At 48.5% G+C, this 11,384-nt stretch overlaps 1 long non-coding RNA gene across 1 annotated transcript; it reads left to right on the plus strand.

Annotated features, from left to right (window-relative positions):
- The first annotated feature begins 3,037 nt into the window (after window positions 1-3,037).
- On the plus strand, window positions 3,038-9,571 carry LOC132243382 (uncharacterized). The gene is made up of 3 exons (XR_009454922.1): window positions 3,038-3,190; window positions 9,123-9,201; window positions 9,305-9,571. It is a non-coding gene; the product is annotated as an uncharacterized LOC132243382 (long non-coding RNA).
- Window positions 9,572-11,384: the final 1,813 nt, after the last annotated feature.

The raw sequence follows: 11,384 nt of genomic DNA on the forward strand, positions 1-11,384 counted from the left end.
TGTGGGGAGAGGGGTGAGAGAGTGGGGGAAGGGGCTGAAGTTCACTGAGCTACAGTCCCACAGGAAACTGTGTGGGCTATGCTTGGGGAAGGTAGGGAGAGGACTCGCACACAAGCTAGGGAGATTTGAGCTGGTTTATTCAGCCACACAACAAACACCAGGGCAAGGGGAGTGGACCACAGGACTTACCACACAAGGGAAAGAAACACATAGGGAAGGCTGCTAAGGTAGATGTAAAAGATGGCTGGAGCAGTGGAGGGGCTTTGTTTGTGGAAGCTCAGCCCAGAAGCCCTTCGGGCCTCCAGCTGGGCACTCAGCAGCAGGCAGGAACACACAGGAGTAGATATGATGAGGCAGCTGTGGGGGAGTGCAGAAGCAGAAGCACCAGTCAATGAAGGAAGTAATCCAATGCAGGTGCAGTGTAGGGCAGTTCTAGGTGGTGCAGCAGGGAATCTCCCTCTCTCCTGAGATGGGGCAGCAGCAGAACAACAGGAGTGCAGAAGCTGGGGTGCATTGCTATGGTACAGGGCAGTGTAGTTGGCTCCCCTCCAAGGGGGGCAGCAGCATGCAGCAGAGGACCCCCCCATGGGGAGGGCAGCAACAGCAGCGAGAACAGCCCAAGGCAAGGAGGTGTATGGCCAACTTACCCCCAAAGGCTCAGAACAAGCTAGCAGTAGCCAGAGGCAGGGAGGAACCTGGCCATCTCCCCAGAAGCTCCTAAGACCAAGCTTGCAGCAACCTGGGACAGGAAGAGGCATAGCCAATTTCCTCCCAGAGGCTTCTCCCCCAAAAGCTCCTGAGAGTGAGTAGCCCTAAGGTACTTCCCAGGGCAGCTTTTATACTGCTGGGGCCAGCACAAGTGGCCTCTAGCTTCCCCTGGCTGCAGATTCGGGTTATTTTGCCCCAAGTGGCACAATTTGCCTCACACCAAAGTGCATGTCTGGCATGTGCGCTGAGGCAAAAAGCCCCAGTTCAAATTTGTACCACTTCTATTTGAGCTGGTGCAAGAACAAGTGCCTGCATGTGTGGGTGTGCCCATTCATTCCTTTGTAAGTGCCTGGCTGAAGTTGGGGACTGAATGCAGGTGACCCAACTGAAATTAAATCCAGACAAGACAGAGGTGATGGTGGTGCAGAGACAATGCTTGTGGGGGTGGTTATAGGGGCCCATGTACCCCACCCCCCTGTGATAATGGTGGCAGGGTTCAGGACTGTAGCCCAGCCAGAACCAATACCTGGCAGTAGCAGTGGCAGCTGTGTGGAGTTGTGCCTCCACACTGTCAACACTTATAGGTTGTTTGTGTGGTGGTGGACAGGTCACATAACTTGGAGAACACTGGGACACCTATCATTGATGGGGTTCAGCCTCCCCTTGCCACTCAGGTTTCCTAGATTCATAGATTGTAGAGTCAGAAGGGACCTCAAAGGATCATTGTGTCCAACGCCCTGCCCCAGGAAGGAAAAGATGACCCCAGTCAGGTGCCTATCTAGCTTCCTCTTGAAGACCTTCAAGTTAGGTGATAGTACCACCTATCTTGCCAGCTCATTCCAGATTCTGGCCACCTTTACTGTGAAAAATGTCTTCCTAATGTCCAACCTTAAGCTACTCTCCACTAGTTTGTACCCATTATTCCTAGTTACTCCTAGGGGTGCCCTGGTAAATAGCACATCTCCAACTCTTAGTTATCCTCCCTTGATAAACTTATAGGCTACTAAAAGGTCTCCACTTAGACAATTCTTGTGAAGGCTGAAGGGATCCAGATCTCTCAACTTCCCCTCATAGGGTCTTGCCCGGGGGCTACTAATCATATAAGTGGCCCTCCTCTGGACCCTCTCCAGATTCTCCGCATCCCTCTTGAAGTGCAGCACCCAGAACTGGACACAGTACTCCAACTGTGGCCTGACCAATGCTTCATAGAGGGGGAGCATCACCTCCCTCGATTTGTTGATCATGCATCTGCTAATGGACGATCAGGTATGATTGGCTTTGTTGATGGCTTTGTTACAATGCTGATTCATGTTCATCTTGGAGTCAACTATGACTCTAAGATCCCTCTCAGCTGCTGAGCTGCTGAGGAGGTCAAGCCCCAACCTATAGGTGTGCTGGGGATTTCTCCTCCGTAGGTGGAGTACCTTGCATTTGTCTTTGTTGAATTGTATCCTGTTTTGTTCTGCTCATTGACCCAACCTGTCCAGATCGGCCTGAATCCACTCCCTGCCCTCCAGTGTGTTAGCTTTGCCCCATAACTTGGTGTCATCTGCGAACTTGGACAGGGTGCTCTCCACACCCTCATCCAAATTGCTGATGAAGATATTAAATAATACTGGTCCAAGGACTTACCCCTGCTGGACACCACTGCCCACGTCCTTCCAGGTCAAAAATAACCCATCTACCACCACTCTTTGGGTGCGGTCCCTAAGCCAGTTTGCCACCCACCTGACGGTGTAAGTATTCACACCACAGCCTGCTAGCTTCCTTATTAGAATAGGATGCAAAACTATATCGAAGGCCTTCTTAAAGTTCAAATAGATGACATCTGCCTCAGCTCCAGTGTCAAGGCAGTGACTTACCTGGTCATAAAATGCTATAAGGTTTGTCAGGCAGGATCTACCGCCGATGAACCCATGCTGGTTACCTTTCAGCATCATTTCCCCTGCTGGGCCTTCACAAATGCATTCCTTAATGTTTTTTTTCCAGTGTTTTCCCAAGGATAGAGGTTCACAGCCTTGGATCTTCTGCAGCTCAATTTTTGAGCTGGTCACCACTATTCATGCCCTCACAACTAGATTACTGTAATATGCTTTACATAGGGCTATCCATGAAGATTGTATGGAAGCTGCAGGTGGTGCAGAGCACAGTGGCCCACCATTTGACAGGGCTGGGTTGCTAGACGCACATAACTTAGGTATTCCAGAATCTATATTGGCTCCCGATAGCTATTTGGGCACTATTCACAGTGCTGATTTTGACCTAAATGGCCTTGGTACCTGTGGCAGGGCACTGTGTGTGCCTGCCACTTTCAGGGCCTGGAGCTGGCAGCCACCAGGTGCCTGACGAGGGCAGCCATTTTGGAGGCAAGGGCTGCCTATATAAACAGGGCAGTTTGGCTTCTGGAGGCTAGGCAGCAACATTGCCTGGCTGGAGGGCTGCTAAGAACAATCTGGAAGTAAGGGAGGAGCTGAAGAGGATGGTAAGGAGGCTCCTGGTCCTGGGCATGACCTAAAACTGTACCCTGCCAGGAGTGGGTGGCCTGGTGGGGCTCTCAGTGGTGCGAGAGCCCCCAGGAAATGCCAGGCCAGTTACCACCCCAGTGGAAGGTGGGTCGGGGCGCCTTAACCCCTAGCTCCCACCACTGGGTGGGTAACCCCAGTGTTTGTTTGAGGGGCCCAGAGGGCGGACCCTGGAAAAGAGTGAGGGGCTAGAGACCCAGCCCGAACAAGAGAGTACCCTCGGCTGGCCCATGCTGAGGCCAGGACCAGGAAGGTCAAAAGGGCCAGGGGCCCACTGTGAGGGATGCCCAAGAGCCAGGGGCCTGGGGTCCCAACTGGCCTGGAGGTGGGCCAGGGCTAGTAGCTGAAGGTCCCGGGGGGGACCATGCCCAAGAGGGGAAAATGGCTTCGGGGGGCTAGGTAGCCCGGATGAAGGCGGAGAGGCCGCCTGATTGGAGGGATTGTGGAGGGGTCCTGTTTGGAAGATTCTGGGGCCCAGCGTGGGGGCCGGTGAGGATATGAACAGCAAGATGCCATCTGCGAGGCTTGGGCTGCGGTATTGGGGAGGATAGGAGCCGCAGAGAGCGCCCCCTGGCATCGGGGCACTAAAATGGGCAGCCTCCCACTTAATTGACATCAGTCAGTGAATCAATTAACATCAAGGCGTGGTGGGAGAGAAGGCGGGCAGTTGGCCCAAGGACAGGTGGGTGGGCCACGGAGATCATCCCCGAAGAGGCCCCCTGTTACAGTACCACATACCTAAAGGATTGCCTTCTCCCTTATGCCCCATTGTAATTCCTAACATGACCTAAGAGCAACCTACTACGAGCACCATGAGTGTGACAAGTCCATTTAGCAAAAAAACATGCAAGGTCATTTTTCACAGTTGTTAGAGCCCAAGCCTGGACATGTTTTGGGAGCTCTGTAAGACCTTGTTCACCAAACAAAACTGGGATATGATGTTGTTTAGGGTTTGCTTTTTTTTTTTTTTTTTTTTTTTACCTTGATGTCCTAGTTCCCTTTTAAGTTGTTTTGGTCCTTTTTTCAATAACCTGTTTTTAACCCTCATCCATTCTCATGAAACCATAAACATTTTTGTTTTCATGGGATAACTTCTTACCCCGCAATTCAACATTTTGGTTTCATGGGGTAACCCCACCCGCATGAACAAAATAGAACTAGTGACAACAATATAAATATATGAAAAACTAGTTATTAAACATACAGATTGTTTGAAAGAGTATTTATGATGATTTGAACCCAAAATATTATTTAACTAGAACCATGAACAAAATTTAAACATTTTTTAAAGTTTCAAAACGTGAATGAACAATTTGCTAAGACTGCAGTTCACAGTTTTCAAACTAACGATTACTTCCAAAAACATTTCCTAACTGTTTTAACTAAATATTGGATTCCTCACAAAGCAGCAGTAATGTACTGTGGTGCATACAAGCAAATTGCTTACAAACTTCACATTGTTTCCAGGTTTTTCTGTCATCTGTCCTTGGACAAAATAAGCACAACATCCACTTATGCTTGCAGAAGGTTCTACTGGGGTGTTTTGGGGCAATTTGTAGTTTAGGGCAGCTATACCAGACTTAATGGACTTAGACAGATTACATGTATCCATCATTCTTTGTTTTATTTGTCCGTCAATCAACTGTTCTCCAGCCTCCTGCAAAAAAAGTGCCATCTTCTTAAATGTGATCTTTGCTTCCAGTTTGCATTGTGGCCTAGCCAAATGATGAGGCTTGCAATGGCAGCCTGTGACAGGGGGCACACTCAGGGCCAAGTCTCATGCCAGCCCGCCCACCTGTCTCTATGGGTCAGTCTGCCCTGTCTCGCCTGCCACGACTTTGCTGTTCCCATAACCTGGTGGAAAATGTGGGAGACTGCCCATTATATGCTCTGATGCCAGGGGGCACTGTCTGCGGCTCCAAACCTCCTCTATACTGCAGCCTATGCCTTGCAGATGGCATCCTTGCAGATGGCATTATGCTCCCAGCCTAGAGCTGGGCCAAGCTTAGCCCTTACTGTCAGGCCCCTTTTACACATTCACTCCACCCTCCTCTCACTAGGGCCTCTCACACTCCACCCTTTCACAGGGTTTCTTTCTTGCATCGACAACTTGTTCCACCCTGCTTCCTCTTGGAGTGGCTCCCGTAAGACATAGGCTTTATCTGTATTAAGTCTTGGGTGGCAGACATACAGTCTTTTAGGCCTCTGCTGTGACCCTCACCTGGGTACTGGCTAGCCACATTCCTGACCTGGGACAAGCTTGCCCTGGCCACTGCTGGGGCAGTTTTACATAAACATACACTAGGCCCCCAGGCCAACATACTGGGCTCCAAGCCCTCTGTTCCCTCTTTCTGGGGCTCTATACTTCCCTCAACTTGCTCTCCAGGGTTGGCCCATGTGCTGCCCTTCAGGCTGTCCCACAGACCTACTCAGCTCACCCCCTTGGGCTGCCCTCCAGACTGACCCTCAGTCCTATTCAACCCTCTTTCAGGCCCTCACTACTGCCCCTTCTCTGGGGTTACACATCTACCCCCTTCTTCAGGGGCTCCCTTTCACAATGGAAAGACCTTGCAGACTCAGGAGTAAATATTTGCAGATTTTAATTATATACAGTAATAATTATAATATGCAGATCAATATTAAATGATATCAAAAGCTTTAAATACTCTATTTGCAATACAACAAACAATTGGTGACAGATAGGGGGGACAAGGCTGAACTCCTCAACGAGTTCTTTGCCTCAGTGTTCCTCAGTGAGGGGCACGACAAGTCTCTCACTGGGGTTGTAGAGAGGCAGCAGCAAGGCGCCAGACTTCCATACGTAGATCCTGAGGTGGTGCAGAGTCACTTGGAAGAACTGGATGCCTTTAAGTCGGCAGGCCCGGATGGGCTCCATCCGAGGGTGCTGAAGGCACTGGCCGACATCATTGCAGAGCCACTGGCGGGAATATTCGAGCACTCGTGGTGCACGGGCCAAGTCCCAGAGGACTGGAAAAGGGCTAACGTGGTCCCCATTTTCAAAAAGGGGAGGAAGGAGGACCCGGGCAACTATAGGCCGGTCAGTCTCACCTCCATCCTTGGTAAAGTCTTTGAAAAAATTATCAAGGCTCACATTTGTGAGACCCCGGCAGGGCAAATTATGCTGAGGGGAAACCAGCATGGGTTTGTGGCGGGCGGATCGTGCCTGACCAACCTAGTCTCTTTCTATGACCAGGTTACGAAACGCCTGGACACAGGAGGAGGGGTGGATGTCGTATACTTAGACTTCAGGAAGGCCTTCGATACGGTATCCCACCCCATACTGGTGAACAAGTTAAGAGGCTGTGATGTGGATGACTGCACAGTCCGGTGGGTGGCGAATTGGCTAGAGGGTCGCACCCAAAGAGTCATGGTAGATGGGTCGGTCTCGACCTGGAAGGGTGTGGGCAGTGGGGTCCCGCAGGTTCGGTCCTTGGACCGATACTCTTTAATGTCTTCATCAGCGACTTGGACGAGGGAGTCAAATGTACTCTGTCCAAGTTTGCAGATGACACAAAGCTATGGGGAGAAGTGGACACGCCGGAGGGCAGGGAACAGCTGCAGGCAGACCTGGATAGGTTGCACAAGTGGGCAGAAAACAACAGGATGCAGTTCAACAAGGAGAAATGCAAAGTGCTGCACCTAGGGAGGAAAAATGTCCGGCACACCTACAGCCTAGGGAATGACCTGCTGGGTGGCACAGAGGTGGAAAGGGATCTTGGAGTCCTAGTGGACTCCAAGATGAACATGAGCCGGCAGTGTGACAAAGCCATCAGAAAAGCCAATGGCACTTTATCGTGCATCAGCAGATGCATGACGAATAGGTCCAAGGAGGTGATACTTCCCCTCTATAGGGTGTTGGTCAGGCCGCAGTTGGAGTACTGCGTGCAATTCTGGGCGCCACACTTCAAGAAGGATGCGGATAACCTGGAGAGGGTACAGAGAAGGGCAACTTGTATGGTTAAGGGCCTGCAGACCAAGCCCTACGAGGAGAGACTAGAGAAACTGGACCTTTTCAGCCTCCGCAAGAGAAGGTTGAGAGGCGACCTTGTGGCTGCCTATAAGTTCATCACGGGGGCACAGAAGGGAATTGGTGAGGTTTTATTCACCAAGGCGCCCCCTGGGGTTACAAGAAACAATGGCCACAAGCTAGCAGAGATCAGATTTAGACTGGACATTAGGAAGAACTTCTTCACAGTTCGAGTGGCCAAGGTCTGGAACGGGCTCCCAAGGGAGGTGGTGCTCTCCCCTACCCTGGCGGTCTTCAAGAGGAGGTTAGACGAGTATCTAGCTGGGGTCATCTAGACCCAGCACTATTTCCTGCTTATGCAGGGGGTCGGACTTGATGATCTATTGAGGTCCCTTCCGACCCTAACATCTATGAATCTATGAATCTATGAAACAATGGTGAGTTTATACAAAAATAACAGTTAATAACTATTTACACTTAAGAGTTGATCAAGTTGACAGATGCAAAGCTTTATACCAGTGGTCTCCAACCTTTTTAAGCACAAGATCACTTTTCAAATTAAAGTGCAACCCAGGATCTACCTCAAAGAAAATGTAGAAATGACAGTTTATATATATATATATATATATATATATATATATATATATATATATACACACACATATAAGGTTACCATATATCCAGTCCAAAAAAAGAGGACACCTGTGGGCAGGAAGGAAAGAGGGGGTGGGGTGGAGGACAGAGAGGAGGGTTATACGAAGGGAGGGACAGTGATATGCTCATGCCCTGCCTCTGCCCCTCACTCCCAAGCCCCTGCACCCCACAGTGCTGCCAGTGCCCCACACTCCCAACCTTCATCTCCCTGCCCCTCCAGCACTGTCGGTACCCCTCACTCCTGACCCACAGCCCCTGCCCCCCCAGCCCTGGTGTCCACACTGTTCACATGCACACACACACACACACACACACACACACACACACACACACACACACAATCTGTTTCTCTTACCTGGGAGTAGTTTGCCGGGGCCCGTGTACAGACCACATGACCCCCAACAGCCAATCACCTTGACTGCTGCTCCCAGCCCCAAGCAGCTAGCCTGGGAAAGCAGAGGAAAATCAAAAACCTGGACATTTGCTCACATGTTAAAAACCTGCCTGCACATGAGTACAGGGGTCCAAAAAAGAGGACATGTTTGGGAAAACTGGGACATATGGTAACCCTAGGACTGAGACTGAGATCAACTGTCAGAGACTCCACAATCAACCAGTCAATCACGATCTACCAGTTGGTGACTACTGACTTATACACTATGCTAAATACTCATTATATTAATCCTCCAATTAATTATTCACAACTAATGACTATTTACCCCAACTTATGCCCGAAGGATGGAAGGAGGGGCAGTCCCTTTCTCCTTTCATCACGTGCTTTGAGGGCTCCAACTGTCTCAGGCTATTCCACGTAGGCCCAGATGTCCTGCAGTCTGCAGAGGCTGTTCTCAGTCCAGACCCCTGAAAAATGCCATTTCTTCCTCGCACACCTCTGTACACACTTCTCCACCTGTGTACTGCCTCTCCAAGCCCGAAGTGTGGGGGCACAGAATAATTAATAAAGAAAAATGGAGGAGCAACCCATATTGCAAAGTTCTGTGACTGTTTACTATTCCCTGGCAGTTTTGTCCCTACCTCTACCAGGGGTAGTGTATGTGCTCCCCCACCCCATGCCCGTGTCCCCCCCACCCATGCCCCCCACCCACTGTGCCCACCACAGTGTTCAGCACTAGATAGCACAGCAGCATCACCAGAATTGTAAGTTTGCAACTATGTTTGGAATGTGGTACCCCTTAAAACTTCAATATTTCAAACCTTCCTATTTCTTATAATTGATATTCTCATTCCAGAACCACAACAAATAGTTCAGGTGGATGCTGCCTGCGAGACCCACCCCCCAGGATGTGCAGCATCCCTGGTGATATATAGGTAATATCAGAAATGTCCCACTGACTTGGGGGTGGGGTCTGCGGGCAGTGTTTGAACTTTTGTTGGTTCAAAATCCCCTTCTTCTTTCTTCCCCTCTGTGCAGGACACTTTGAAGATCTGAAATTGAAAATTTTCAGCATTAAAGAAAGCATAAATCAATACCCACCCATTAGAAGCAACTTGTTTCATTAAATAGGACTGTACCTTTTTCTATTTTCCTATTTTTCTGTTATTTTAACAATTTTTGAAATTTTCTTTAATCTATCATTTTAAATGATTTAAATGATTCATTATAATTTATAATAACTCTATAATTTTTAATTTTTTAATAGACAAATATTGTAATTGCACCTCATTTTCAAAATAAAGATTTGAAATCGTACCAGTTGTGTGGCATATTTTCTTTCTTAGGCAGATTGGTAGTTTCATAGGCAGATTGGCAGTCAGGGGTGGGTTGGGAGAGGTGATGACTGTGCACGGGGATCCTTTGCTCGTGGGGATCCGTCTCAGCATGGGGATCCTTTGCTTGGCAGGGTTTATCTGAGTGATGGCATTACTGGAAAGAGTTGCAGGGTGGACTGTTATGGGAGGTCAAATGCTTGTCCAAAATGCTTGTTTTATCCCCAATCCCAATGTAGGGTGATCCTGGCAAGCTGAGGGTGTAGCACCTTTTTTCAAGAGACTCCCCCTGCCCCCGCTCCCCACCTCCACACAGAGAGACCCATCCCAAGCCCAACAGGCAAGCTGCAATACTTGGGCAGGCATGGGAGAACTTTCCTTAACATTTGAAAGAGGGCAATTAGCAACTCTTCTGAGCCTAATGCTTGGGCATGGTGGGTCAGCTGCATGCATATATGCAAGATAGGTTCACAAAAGACAGGAGTCATATGAATCATTCTCTTTTAACAATCCTATAATGATTTTCATTTACCATTTCTTTTATTTTCAAGACTAAAACCACGAGTGAGTTACATTTGTATGAATCCAAGTATTCACTGAGAAATCACCCACCCGCCCATGCAGGGCAGAGACAAAAAACCCCCACAAAAAATAACATTCACAATTTCAGAACTCAATATTAATAGTTAGCATCAACTACTTACAATATTTCTACTAAGAGCATCAGAGATTATTCATCTTTGTGTTCTTTAGTTTTGTTTGCATTTTTTTTGAGTGAGGGAGGGAGTGTCATAATCTAGAATGTTTATAGTTTATATAACAGTAAAGTATAGACCAGAGTCACCAGCAGTTGGTATTGTATAGTTGTGTAGGTATTGTATAGACAGTTTATAGGTAGTGTAAATAAGCAATGCTGTATAGGTGCTGGGGAGGAAAATCCCATTTTTTTCTACTTTTTGTCTATTTTGCTCTTTTAATTTTTTTTCTTTATTTCTTATTTAAATCTGTTTAAATTATTCCTTTTTTTTGATAAAACAAAGTTATTTAAGTGCTCCACATTTTTGCAAGAAAGATTTGAAATTGTGTTTGTTATGTGTGGCATGTTTTGGCATGTGGCATGTGTGGCAGATTGGCATGCATCAGTCCATGTGGAGGTGGATAGGTTGAGAGACAACGTGATGACCACTTCCCTACCACCCACCTCAGTGTGCGGATCCTTTGGTTGGGGGCATTTATGGAGTGATGGCATTACTAGAAAGAGTTGCAGAGTGGACTCTTATGGGAGGTCCAATGCTTTTTTTACCCCCAATCCCAATGTACAGCTAAGATGCACCAAGCCAGGCCAAGCAGCAGGCAAGTGGGAGGGAAGCCCTTGGCCCAAACACCATCCCTGGGTGCTAAGACACACCAAGGCAGCCCAGGCAGCAGGCAAGTGGGAGGGAGGCCTTTAGCCTAAGCACTGTGCCTAGGTACTAAGGTACACCAAGGCAGGCCAGGCAGCAGGAAAGCAGGAGGGAGGCCCTTGGCCCAAGCACCATGCCTGGGTGCTAAGGAGCACCAAGGCAAGCCAGTAGAAGCAAGTTTGTTAAATAGTGGAGTAATCTTATTTATTCATATCACAGCTGAAATGATCGAAATGTTAGTTAGCCTAGCTCACTTAAGAAATGGAGGAGCAAGCCATATTGCAGACCTTCCAATGTGGAGGCCTTGTTAATTGTTTGTGACATGACCAGTACGCAGTAAGAAGGCGACCCACCAGCTGAGGGGGTGGAGAGACAGGGGAA

Source organism: Alligator mississippiensis, chromosome 9 (genome assembly GCF_030867095.1).
Source record: "Alligator mississippiensis isolate rAllMis1 chromosome 9, rAllMis1, whole genome shotgun sequence".
Taxonomy (NCBI): Eukaryota; Metazoa; Chordata; order Crocodylia; family Alligatoridae; genus Alligator; species Alligator mississippiensis.